The sequence below is a fragment of the Megalops cyprinoides genome, chromosome 19, assembly GCF_013368585.1.
Source record: "Megalops cyprinoides isolate fMegCyp1 chromosome 19, fMegCyp1.pri, whole genome shotgun sequence".
NCBI lineage: Eukaryota > Metazoa > Chordata > Actinopteri > Elopiformes > Megalopidae > Megalops > Megalops cyprinoides.
The window spans coordinates 10,945,125-10,958,978 of record NC_050601.1 but is presented as its reverse complement, the minus strand read 5'-3'; the positions used below and the strand labels follow the sequence as shown (position 1 = coordinate 10,958,978).

Genomic DNA, 13,854 nt, shown 5'->3' with positions numbered 1-13,854 from the left:
TTCTGTTATAATTGTTACATTTGAAGCTCATCTTGTAAATATAAGTTTCATTTTCACTTTGTATTCAAATGTGTACTAACTTATTTTTTATCCTTTTCCTCTATAGTATATTTTATGTGCTACAGTTGTTTTATTAAATCACATATTATTTCTGTGACTGATAAATATCTGAGAAAAAGCATACATTGTGAGATCTTATTACTGTTTCTCCATTCAGGCAACTGACCGACAGTGTTTACATGAAAGCAGCATTTTTTCTCTATTTTACTCCTTTTCAACATTCAACATTATTTCATTGACAAATGAGGAATAAGGTTTTGGTTGGTGCCATTTTACATGGCAAATCCCCAAAAGGATGGAAAACCTCCTTTTATGCAATTCTATGCACTACTATCAGTGTCTTTTCCAGCCAGGTTTAATGTCACAAAAAATCTATGCATCTACCATGTCATTATGCAGGAAAGGGTGACATCAAAAAGGCTATGTATTATTCTGTTCTATTCTGTCAAATTAAATGTAAACAATGTCACGTATGCTTTTCACAGTTTTGCAGGCAAGAGCCGATCAGGCAGGACACAGACACCAAGTTCTGTTTATCTTGCCAGAAATGAAAGGAAGCAATGTGGTTTCCTGTGCACAGACCAGCTTTACACGACACACAAATGACATGTGATGTGCAAACTAAATGGAGGCAAAAAGGTTGCTTTTGGTTGCAGATGACAATCATAACACACCCGAGACAGGTTTTTGACACTTTCAAAATCATTTGGATATATTTTACCAAAAATATTTGCATTGTATAAAAGCTTAAAATTGTCACCAGCTAGAATGAGCTAATGTCAAAGAACATGTAACCAATCAATGGTGTTTTCACATAACTTGTTCCCTTTTCATTGACGATGCCCCACTGCAAATTCATGCTGCCTCCCTCCATTGCAGACGCCCAGTGAAATGCCTGTCACGCTAGGAGCTGTAATGCTAATCACAGTTTATTGCTAATCCTAATAATCAGATGGTATTTACTCGTGATTCATGACAAAATGCCAGTTTATTAATAATCACAAAGCAAAGACACAGTGCTTTCTGAGCTTTACTGCAGATACAGACACAGGAAGAACACTCTCCAAAACAGGAAGTGTGTGGAGTGAGAGAATAAGAACAGAACAGGGACCAAGGAAGAAAGAAAGAAAGAAATTATACAATGGCATCAACCACAACAAAAACAGACACACATACAATGCAGAAATGACAGAAAGATGAACAAATATTCACTCAGTGAGGCCACTGGCATATGCTTCAGCCTAGGGAAAGAGTCAAAAAGACAAGAGTATAGATCATACAATACACCACATGCTCTACACTGACAGAGGGCACTATTGCACGTTAACTCTGGCCAAGACAAAAGAGACAGTTCACACCACAAATAAGCAAAAATACAGAGGTTACATTAACTACACACTCCTTCCTTCTGACCTTTGTATCCATTGCCAAGGAATCCGTTCAATCCATACTTGTTGCTCTTCCCTCCTATAGACAGAGGCAGACAATGAAAACACATTCCTGCAATCCCAACATCAATATGTCTTTCAACATTAGACTGTCAGTGCTAATTAGAGCAAATGGCAACATTTCAAAGGGTTAACGTGTCTGCACAACAGTATGTCTGATATCATAACAAAACCAGTCAATGAAGCTGTAAAAAAATCTCATATTTAGATTTTGAATGAGTCAGTAAATTCTGTTTAAATTTTAATGTCCTATTAATGTTACTGGTGAAGTTCATTTAAATATTTGGGTGGTAAGACAACCGAAGTGACAGAGAAGCCAGATGAGTAAGACAAGTTAATTGGGTCTGCTACTTACCATTAGGACCCTGGCCATTGCCAAGTTGACCGTTGTAGCCTGTAAACATGCCATGTTACATGTTGTATAAATATTCAACAAACACATGGTATGGTGACACAAGACACCGTATGAAGAAACCACAGGAGAAATGGCTGGACGTGAGCTGAAAGTGTTCCCTTCAGAACTTACAGACAACATAGATCTACAACTGACACAAACACTGCAGTATTCGCACACGTCAGTGTTTCTGAATTGTGTAGTGTTTGCCAGCCATTGTGTGCCAGTATCCTTGCACTTTTCCAGTCGGTGTCTATCTGTTTCATTATCTGTGCCTGTGTCCACTGATGGCTTGGTCTGTCTGTGTGAGGGTGCATGTGGCTGCGGCCTCTTACTGTGTTTTCCTTACCTGCTGGCTGCACTCCAGCACCCACGTACCCTGCACTTCCTGCAACAAAACACACACACACAGACACAGAGCACAGCACACTTTAAGCACAATGTAAAAGAAGCTTTGAAACACAGACACACAAATTCACTCTGACAGAGGAATGCAAATGTGCATAAAGGCAAATGTGCCACATGCACAATTTTTTGCCAACAGATTTCTCATCAGCCTTCGCTCAGTCCAACATATTTGGCAGGACATGGCAAGCCACCATTTCCTGTGGTGTAGCTGGAGCAAGAGAGCAAGAAAAAAGAAGGGGGTCACATCTTGCCCTTTCTTCCTTTCTCTCTCTCACAAACACTCACTCACAGAAGTCTTTATTTACCATATTTATTAGATTTCCCATCAGCCCCCAATCCAAGTGGCTGTGCTCCATATGGGTATCCACCTGTCAAAGGCAGTGAGGGACAGATATTTTTAAAATAATGGTGAAATTTTCCATATGCTAAACCTTTACTGTTTGGGGGCTTTCATAAATTCAGTCATTATTAATAAAAGCATTAATAAGAGTTAATAAACTCCTACAATCAATTCGGAAACTAAGTTAACTGAAACTTTTTCCATTCACTTATGTTTTTTAATTGTACAGACATGATCTGTAAAGAAATTGCACTTGAGACATCTGACAGTGCAGACAAATGAAAAATGTGCACACGAGCACACACAGACACACACACCCTAGTGCATTTGAATGTGTGTCACAGTGAGGTTTTCAAACAGGCTTTCCCACACACACACACACACACACACACACACAATACGGTAAATGTACAAACCACAAACAGACTTAGCTTCAGCTGTATATTAATGCTGACTTGCTATTAACGCCTAGTCCTGCTTACAGGAATTGGACTTGAAAAGCACCAGATACATGGTCACAATGCACAGACATGTACACACATATGCAGACATACAGGAAAACACACCGCCACATCTGGAGTAGGACTGCACTATTGGGTAACTAGTTTGATGAAATAATTATTTCAGCAAGCGGTACATGATGCTACTCCCAGACTCCCACTGATGACTTGATGTGAGGACATAAATTTCTCAAGTCCTGTAAACAAACACACACACACACACACATACACACACACACACACTCTGTCCTTATCATCTAGTCCAGCAGGAATGACTGGTGAACCATTGTAAGGAAGTTGACCAATAGCAAATAAATGTTAAATTACACAAGCTCTCGGCACCAAAATCCATCAGCTTGTCTTCCTCTCAGTCTGTGCTCTTGTTGTCTGTATGGCTTTTATAATCCTTTCAGATCTTGTCCCAATAAACCCGTCTGATTCTGGCAGACCTGTTAACTGAACTGTCTGAAGGAATGAGCAAATAATGTTGTCAGCAGTGCTCACCATATTTACCAGCGGCAGAGTCCAGTCCAGCACTCAGTCCAGCACCCAGTCCACCTGCAATGGGAAAGTGGAGTGTTCTTCACAGGCAGAACCATGACATTATCTTTAAGTGGCTTATATGTATGTCATCCTGTATGCTACACAGAACCTCCTTTTAACTTTATTATATAACACAAATTCTCAGGTCTGATCTAGAAAGATCTGATCTTTGAGGGGACAAAAAACATATATGGTTCAGCCCTTGAACCCTCTCTGAATGAAGCCACCATTCAGAGAGGGTTCAAGGGCTGAACCATGTATGTAACAGTCACATGTTACTGAACATTCCTTGCTCTTCTGAAGACATAGAAACCTTCATTCTGCTAATTTGTCCCTCTAACAATTCATGTATCTGCACCTGCTCTCCACCCTCTCTCTTTTCCCTCTGTCTCCATCTTTAACAGTGTTTACCCAGTTCTGCTTCATCCCCAAGCCCTGTGAGCTGGAAGGGTTGACCCCCATAGCCCTGTGGTCCCTCGATGTAACTGTCCAGTTTGCCATTGGCTCCAAGCCCGGCGGGAACCACTGGCTGGCCTCCATAGGGAAGCTGAACAGCACCACCTACAGACAAAGACAGTTACTGCATGAATGAGAAAGAGGTGAGGGTATAACAGGTCAATGCCTGCAGTGCATGGATGTGAAACAGTATGACTGTGTAGCCAAATTAATGATGCTAGCCGACAGGATGATGGATTAAATGATAATGACTGAAACAACAGGAGTTAAAAGGCAAGGCTCACAGATGCTATTGTCACTGCTTATTTAGTGATGTGCATTTTATTTCTTTATTTCTGAAGGTCTGACCAACTATCAGGAAAAAAATGATGATGGATTTCCTTTCATGAGTCAATCTTGCTTATGCCCCACCCTCCAGCTTCTGTCCCCTGCTAATCACTTTTCTAACCTCCCATTCCTCCTGCTTCCCCCCGCTTCTTTCTCACCATTTCCCCCCAGGGCCCCAAGGCTTGGTCCGCCATAGGAGCTGGCACCAAGACCTAGAAGGCAAGAAGGCAGGAGGAACAAGTATCACGCTATTGCAGAACTAATGTGACTGTGCTGTGGAGCCACAGTTCCGTGCCTCCTCTGCGCCTATGTCACAGGGCTACTACTCCACAACACCGACATCACAATAGCCTTGCAGCAGCATGACGCTTGTCATCAGAATTGTAGAGGTGAAACCAGTTTTCCACACAGGTCCTCTGTGGTATATAGTAGGGAAGAAGGAAGCTCATCTGTTTAGCAAATACAATAACCCCAATGTCCAAGATGTAGCTAACTAATAAACTGGATGTGTGAGCTCATGCTGACTTTGCTCGGACAGAGAGAATATTCATACTCACATCCATATTCAGGTTTTTAATGGTTACACTGCTTACCTGCTCCCTTCCCTGCCTTGCTCCCCAGTCCAGCACCATCAGCTAATACACTGGGAACGCTCAACCCTGAAACACGGCGATAACTACAGTTACAATCATGATTATAATGTTCAAATAAAAATCATGTACACCGGCGTAAAAACACACTCACCAGCACCGTAACCATTGGCAGCAGCACCATAACCATTGCCAGCAGCTCCATAACCATTGCCAGCAGCTCCATAACCATTGCCATAGGCTAGAGAAAGGGTAAGCTGTTTACTGAACAGATAATCTGTCAAATGCAGTTTCATTCAAATGTTAAAATATTTTCTAATTTTTTAAAGGATATCTATGAACCATGCCAAGACTGAGCACACCCTTCAGACTTTGATTTCTTATCTTCCACATAACATAGACAACACAAGAAAGTAGCTTAGAGCTGTTTGTTAGCCTTCAGACCAGGCCTGGCGCTATGGGGGTGCATAGGGGTGCATTGCACCCCCAAACGAACCTCAGTGCACCCCCAGGTGTCTCCTTTTATACCCAATGTGTACATAGTATTTATAACTTTTTGTGCACCCCCATGGATTGCAGTTGCACCCCTCTTTATTTTTTCCTGGTGCCAAGCCTGCTTCAGACCACAGGGCACACAGAGAATGTTTCTGTTTGTACATAAAACTCAAAAAAGGGGGAGGCATATGGAAGGTACCTCTGTATAAATGAAGTGGTGGGCTGTATGTATCGTACTGCTGTATAGTCTTTTAAGGGCCTTAAGCAATACCAGACCAAGTCTATTTTGAAACATAAACGAGGGGATGAGAGACTGAGAGATCTATCTATCTATCCATCTATCAAAATCTCTGTCAGCCTGTCTACAATCTAAACAATCTAAAAATTAGAGAAACACATTTGTGCATGACTGATAGGAATGCAGACTGAAAGTTAAACAGAGAAATAGGCACTGTTACAGTTAAATCACTGGTATTTGTGTCAGCAGAGATTGTAAAATGTATCACTGCGCGTAGGTAGTATAAATAGATGTGGAGACTGCAAAAACAATGTAGAAAAGAGGTAAAAAGAGCAAAAGACAGTAAAACAACAAGAATAAAAATAATAGAGTGTGTGGAAAAATGTGAAACATGCAAAGCAGGGAGCTAGCAGCAGAGACCAAGAGACACACATTCCAGACAGAGAGGGGGAGACAAAATGTACATACAAAAGAAAATCCTTACCAGCTGGTCTGGATTTCCCAGCTAGAGGGTAGCCTCCCTGGTCGAGACCTGGACCAGAGATAATTCACTTTTATACTGATCAAGTAACCACTGCACTGTTAAGATAATCGTTTTAAATTCATTTAGTATAAAGCCATTGTATTTTTTTTTTTTGTAAAAAATTTCCAGGGGACATGCACTGGTTTAAGAAACCAACCAGTGCCAGATTTAAAGTAGAAATCCATCGGGAGTTTTAGTCAATCAGAGTGGCTGAGGGCAAATTCTAGCTGGTAAATCAATCCAGACTTACAGAGGGTTTGTGTAGCAGTGTTCCAGTTTGTGTGACTTACCTGCTCCAAGACCGTTTCCAAGAGCTGCCCTGGGATAGCTCCCGGCTCCAGCACCGTAACCTGTGAGGCACCACACCGTCACACACAGTGAGGAGCTGCGCCTCCAAGACATTTCACTACATAACATGCATTTAGCAGATGCTCTTACCTAGAGTGACATCCAGCACAACAGAACATAAGTGTATCCATTTGAGTTAAGTGAGACCCCTGATGTCTAACACATACAGCCGGACGCATGCCTTGACAAGGTCGTTCTAACACACATTAGCTGAAATTCACTTGATGATGACCGTGCACATCAGATGGTGTACATGGACCATGATACTTCTTTTTTTTTTTTAAATCAGTGCTTCCAGAATCAACAAGCAGACAGAGCTTAAATGAACAAAGGTTTATAAAAACCAAGCAACAACAGTGCAGTCTGTAACTCCAGCTAAAGTAAATAAATGGACACGTCATAATGTGGCCCATGCAGTGTGGCACGCCATGCAGTGTGGCACGTGGAGGTGAAACACAGCTGTTAAAGAGCTTTACCCTGTTTGGCTGCTTTTGCGCCTTGTCCAGCAGGCAACCCAGCTCCTACACCATAACCTAGAGACCAGCAGGGATGTTACCACAGTGTTTTAAGTGTTTCATCAAACATCTCTCAACACGCCCTGTTTATTTCACTGACAGTCACATGCTAGAAAAAAAAGTCCAAGTACTTAGCAGTTAGCCAATTAAAGAGAACAAATTTCTAACTACATACAGGCAAAGGTCTTAATCAACAAGATGCACCTGATAGTAGCAGTCATGCTGTTAGGTAGTGCTGGATAACTTGGATTACTGCTGTTAGACAGTAATCCAAGTTACCCAAACATCCTAAGAGAAACAATTCATTCGCTGACTCATAATTTAATAAAATTCTACATTTAATAAATAATTTAATAATTTAATAAATTATGAGTCACAGCTATTTCTTGAACCAGATGTAGGTAAGAGAGGACTGTAATGATCCCCCAGGAAACACATGCAGCTTGGCACTACTGATGGACAAATACGAATCAATGCGGAAAACTGTGACCCACACACTAATCATGGTGATGACAAACCAAACCAAACAAAAACTAGTTCCAATAGCAGCTTTTACCTTCAGAGAAATCTGGCGCTACCACACACTGCAGCCTCTACTGGACCTGGGTTTATGTTTTTAAATTAGCTTATGGGTCAAAGTTTTGATCACACAGGGCATTACCATTGGCTTTAGCCCCCTGCTCACTGGTCAGGGCAACTCCAGACTGATTACCTGGGGACCACAAGGTCATTAACCAGATCAAATAAATAAACCTCTAATAACACGCAAGATAAAATACAAACTTTCAGAGCTGAAAGTAAATAGCTGTCTGCTGGGCAATCGACTCCTACCCTTTAATGGGCATCCAAGGGGGTCTTAACTTGTTTTAGATTATAAAATCAAAAATCAACCCAATAATCTGAGAATGTGCACAACACACACACACACACATGCACAATTGAAAAATGAAAATAAAATTCCATATAAGTAAGAAAAAAGAGAACTAAAACTGGTAAAAACAGGTTACTTCAAACAATAGAAAAACCCATGAGAATCTGTTTAATTTGTTTACTTCAATATACATAAGATAATTGAATAATCCAAACCATTGAGTAACTGGTTAATCGACTTCAATTAATTTATTACTTACAGACAATGAAAACTAGTACATGACATGAAACACATAAGTACATGATAAATTGGTCACTTAACTATCATACAAACTGTAAATCATTTACACACACTATTTAAACTATGATTGAACAGTTTTATTGAGGTAAACATAATCCGTACAACTAATGGACAAGCATGTATTACACACAGCTGAAAAGACAAACACCGGTGTAACAAAAGCAGCTTGGTTGCTTAAATCCACTGTCCTTTGGGAAATCAAGGCCAAGCACAACAATCTAAGCATGACAGGTGTGCACAAATAGGATTTAGATACTCCCATTATGAGCCACCTGTTAAAGTGTACTGGTGACCCCACATAATTGACAGATTGGGGAAAAAAAAATCAACTGCCAGAAACGATGCAACCTCTTATTGTTAAGGGAATGAGCCTGTGGAATGTACAATATAAACACACCATGACTAAAGCCCTATGCATTTAATTATTTACCGATGAACTTTATACTTTAAGTTTTTATGGAAGGGTCCAGATAATGTAAGGACATGTACAAATTGAAACACTTTGGTAAAGTGATAAAGCCTGGTATAACAGCTCAGCACCAAGGCCGTAGGGGCCCTTCAGAGCCACATAACTCCTCTTGGGCCATAACCTGGGGCTCACAAGGCTGTAACACTGTACTGAACAGGCTATCTTGACACTGGACATAAAGATGTCTGAATTAGCTGATTACTATACACAAGACATCACTAAACCTTTACACAACATCTCACTAAAATGAGCAATGTACTTCCTCCTTCATGCATATACACTCCACTCCACTTCTGACACACCAGCAAAGATCATTTGCAAAGCCTGCTGCATTGTAACCATAAATAAACCAGTTCTAATACATATAAATAGCTCTCTCTGATAGAGATACATTAATGAATCAATATTTCTCAATAATAAACATTTATTTTAATATGGAAAGGGATACGAACAACACAGATATTCATACATTCCAGGTATGATGCACATTCTACATAGTAATGGTAGACAACTTCACAAACTAAGCCAGTCATGAGCCACTAAATAACCTTAGATATTATTGTCATTTTGCGGGTGTTCTTATTCAGAGCAACTTACAACTTTATCCATGTAAAGAGCTGAGGCGATTGTGGGTTAAGTATCTTGCCCAAGGGTACAACATCAGTACCCCAGTGGGACATCAAACCGGCAACCTTTTGGTTACAAGGCCTGCCCCTTATCACTACACTACATTGCTGCTCAAAGCTGGCAGTGGAGGGTTTCAAACCAACGCCTCCAAAGAGACTGAAGCCTTAGAGTGCTTGGCCACACTACCATCTTTTTTGAAAAGATGGGCTCGTCCGGGATTTGAACCCGGGACCTCTCGCACCCTAAGCGAGAATCATACCCCTAGACCAACGAGCCAGATGAATAACAAATAAAGATAGACAGTACTCGTACCATCCATGTCCTTTCAAAAGAGTGCATGGTCTACAGCACCATGACCTGGGAAAGCACAAGGTCATCCCCATGTACAGACTAACAAGATCCAAACACTACAGGCCTGCCAAGACAGTTGAATATTCGCTAAATGGCATACAACAATCAGCACATGTATGTTGAGACACCATAAACCATAACCAGCTCCTATGAACAGGCTGACACAAACTTCTCAACAAAATATGACTGGTGTAGTCTGACTGAGACAACCATTAACACATAACAAACTCATGGTTAACAACACAACACAATACCCCCAGTTTAAATAATACACATGAAATGGTTAAAATGTCAATGGATTACCAGTAGTTTAATTTGTGAATGGTCACTGAGTCACTGTAACTGATGTTACTAGTATGATGAACATGCATGCCAAAAACACCAACTATGAACCATACAAATTATAATTGTTATGATATTAGTGATGATTGTTAATAATTTACACATATGGCTGGACACAGTGTGTATGAAAACTAACTGAAAACACACAGATTTAACACAGCCAATGAAGATGGACTAAAGCACACATGACACATGCCCTCTCAGACAGCAGAGAACTGGAGCAGTTTACCTGAAGGTGCAGGTTTACCCTGTCCGGCAGGTGCCCCAACTCCAGCTCCAAACCCTGGGGATAAGTGCATCCCACACAGGAATTAATAAGATCCGAGTTGAATTAATGAAATTCACAAGTCAGATGTTACTAGACACACACATTCATGGGTAAACTTTAATAAGACACATTACATGCAATCTTTGGCAAATTCCTAAGTATGATCAGCATGCATTACAAGCAACAAATAATGGTGGACTATAATTCATGCAGACTGAGATGGATGCTGATACTAAAACAAATGGCTGACAAATTTATAGACTCCTAGTAAATTCACATGACTACATGGAAATTGTAAAGCAGCATGGACCGAGATATAAAAGTTAAGACAGGCTCTAAGGGACAAACACAGGGAAAAGGAACTAGCCTGCCAGGCTTATCAGGAGGGTCCATTTTACTCTTTTTTTCCTGAAAACTTCAAAAGTTAAAATATTTTCAAACTATTTGTCCAGTCACAGAAATCTTAATACTTTGTTTTGCATTGTATGTATTCCATATTCCAAATGACAAACATGGACACAAGCTAGATACATGTCAGACACAGAGACAGATCACGAGGGACAGAGAAAGCAGGGGAGTTCTACCAGGTCTGGCTGCTTTTGCGCCTTGTCCAGCCGGAAACCCAGCTCCCGCACCATAACCTGGGGATCACAAGAGTGTCACTACACAGTGTCTAATCAGACTTCTCCCAGAATGCCTTACTCATTTCACACAGGACAGACACATGCAGTTAGGAACCCAGGTCCTGGCAGCACGCTGTGCACACTAGTTTTCTTCCAGTGTCACCTGATACATTAGACCTGACTGAGCTGTTGATTGAAAAGTGATCTCACCTAGTAGTGGTAGTAGTAACTGTATCTGCTTTAAGTCCTCGAAGAATGAAGTATGTTGTATTTTATGCAAACAGAACGCTACAATTTTACAATTTTACTTCACTCAAAATATTTCAGTTAAAATCTGGCACCAACATTGGGGCAGCTGTCTGAAGTGTAATTCATTGTTCAGGTAGTTGTTGTAGGCGCTTAATTTAGTCAAAAAATCTACCTCAGAGCTCAGTTTGGAGAAAAGCTAGCATGCACCATGGTTGGGAAACACTGCCAACCAACACAATAAGGCATTCACACATCACATCAGAACTTTTATTCCGTGCTCACCAGGTAAATACAAAATATAGTCTTCCAATGAAAAGCCCATGCTGACTTCAAACATGTGATGATCACCATTATGAGAGTGAAAAAACAACCACATGCAAGTGAGCACCTCATTAGTACACAAAAAATTAAATGACATACACAAATAAATACATTCAGATCGGCAATAAATTGGATGTTAAATGCCACACTGATTTTGGCAAAAAAAACATAAAAATAAAAAATAATGAGAACAACAGGCAAGCAAAGGCCAAAACAGGGCACGCATAACACTTGGAGTGCTGTACATTTACCCGGTTTAGCTGCTTTACCAGCCTGGCCATTAGCATATCCAGCTCCAGCTCCTGCCAGTTTCACAGAGAGGCACTGTCACTAGATTCAGCATGTGTGTGTCAGAGTTATTGTCTAAATTTACATTCAATGGTATGTGTTATATATTGGGCAGGTAAAAGCTACTCCATACCCTGAAAGAGAGGTGATAGAGGAGACAGAAGGGATGGAGAGAGGGTAAGGAGCTACTGTAAGGAGGGGAGGTGACGGTTCACCTAGCAGGGAGATGACTGTATGGAAGGAGCTGAGGTCCTGACGGACAGCGAGAGACTTGGAGTTTGAGAGGCAGACCACAAAGGGAATAAAGGAGCAAAGACATGAGGAAAAAGGTGAAACGGCAGTTAAACGGCATGACACACCAAAGATGGACACCCCGTCTTCAGAAGGTAAAAGTCCTGTCACATATTTGTTCCAGCCATGCACTAAGCCATCTGAATTTAATCAGCACAACTCTTCAGCCAGGTAGAGGAGCTAATTGGTGAAATTGCCTTGTTTAGTGAATGGCTAGAACAAGTACATGGTAGGACTTTTACTTTCTGAAGCTGGAGTGTTCACCTCTGTGACACACAAAGACAGAAAGGGCGAGGGAAAAAGGAACATTTTTATATGAATGGTCATGTTCTGGCAGGGGGATTTCAGAGGAATGGCAGACTGAACATGAAAAGAAACAAGCTGATGTCGAGGCACACAGAGAAGTAAAGGGAGGGAATCATCAGCACACGCCTTGTAGAGCTACAGATCTGAAGTTCCACAATGAAATGTCACAAATTTGCTTAAATTAATTGATTCTCGTTCTGTGATGAACCATGTCATGAGCTACATCTGAGCTGGGCAGGAATGGCGTGTGTTCAGAGTTTCTGATTGGCTTACCTGCAGCCCCTCCCAGTCCTGCTCCAGGATAAGCGCCTGCTCCATAGCCTGGCAACAATAAGACACACAGTGAATGTTAAAGAACATAACGTGAAAATCTGAACATCAAACCACCCAAGCACAAAACTGCAAAGATACAGCGTTAGTATCTATCTGTATAGTGACCTATCAACAGGGAGTGCTCATGTTTTATTCAGTGAGTGTAATGTACAGTAGTTTGTACACACAACTATCAACACAAATGTATACAGTTAATTTATATGTTATGCATATCCATATATCTATATTTCATTACAACCACACATACATGGAAGGGAGCACATATTACACTTCAAATATAGATTAAGGTTTGCTGAAACTGAAAAAGAAAAGATGACAAAAAAGATAGACCTACATGTAAACTCACCTCCCAAGGCCAGTCCTCTGGGAGCATAGCCATTACCACCAAACCCTACAAACAGTGGTTAAATACAGTGAAATATTAAATTTGGACTATTGACCACCCTGCACCCCACACCCTCCCACCCACCCAACACACACCCAACACACACCCAACACACACACAACACACACACACACACACACACACACACACACACACACACACACACAATAATTCACCTCCTGGCTGTTTCATCCCAATTCCAGCTCCTATCCCCAGACTAGGAGCTGAAATCAGAGAAAGTAGAATTATAAGAAACACATTGACAGCAAAAATGGTATTGTAAAAGCCATGACAGGTGAATTAGAGCAAAAGAAGGAGCCACTACTACCATAGGCTCCTTGGCCACCAAACCCTGGACTCACAAATCTACCCACTGTGGGCCTGTAGCCACCTGTGTAACAACAGAGTACCAGAATGAGTTAGACTTCCAGCAACAAACATACTCTTTCTATACTTGTCTGTTCTATTTGAAATTTGAAGTAATGTATTTGAAATACATTATGCAACATGATGATATGGATTTTGTCATCATCGTGACCATGGAAATGTAGCCAAGTAACTCACCATTTCCAAGTGGGGTACTGGGATAGCGACCTGAGTTTTATGAGGGGAATAATAACAAATATTCAGAGATGTGAAACATGA

General features: G+C 40.9%; 1 non-coding gene across 1 annotated transcript; it reads right to left on the bottom strand.

The window, feature by feature from the left end:
• Positions 1-9,656: 9,656 nt before the first annotated feature.
• On the bottom strand, positions 9,657-9,728 carry trnap-agg. Its single transcript has one exon. It is a non-coding gene; the product is annotated as a tRNA-Pro (tRNA).
• Between the last annotated feature and the right edge of the window lie 4,126 nt (positions 9,729-13,854).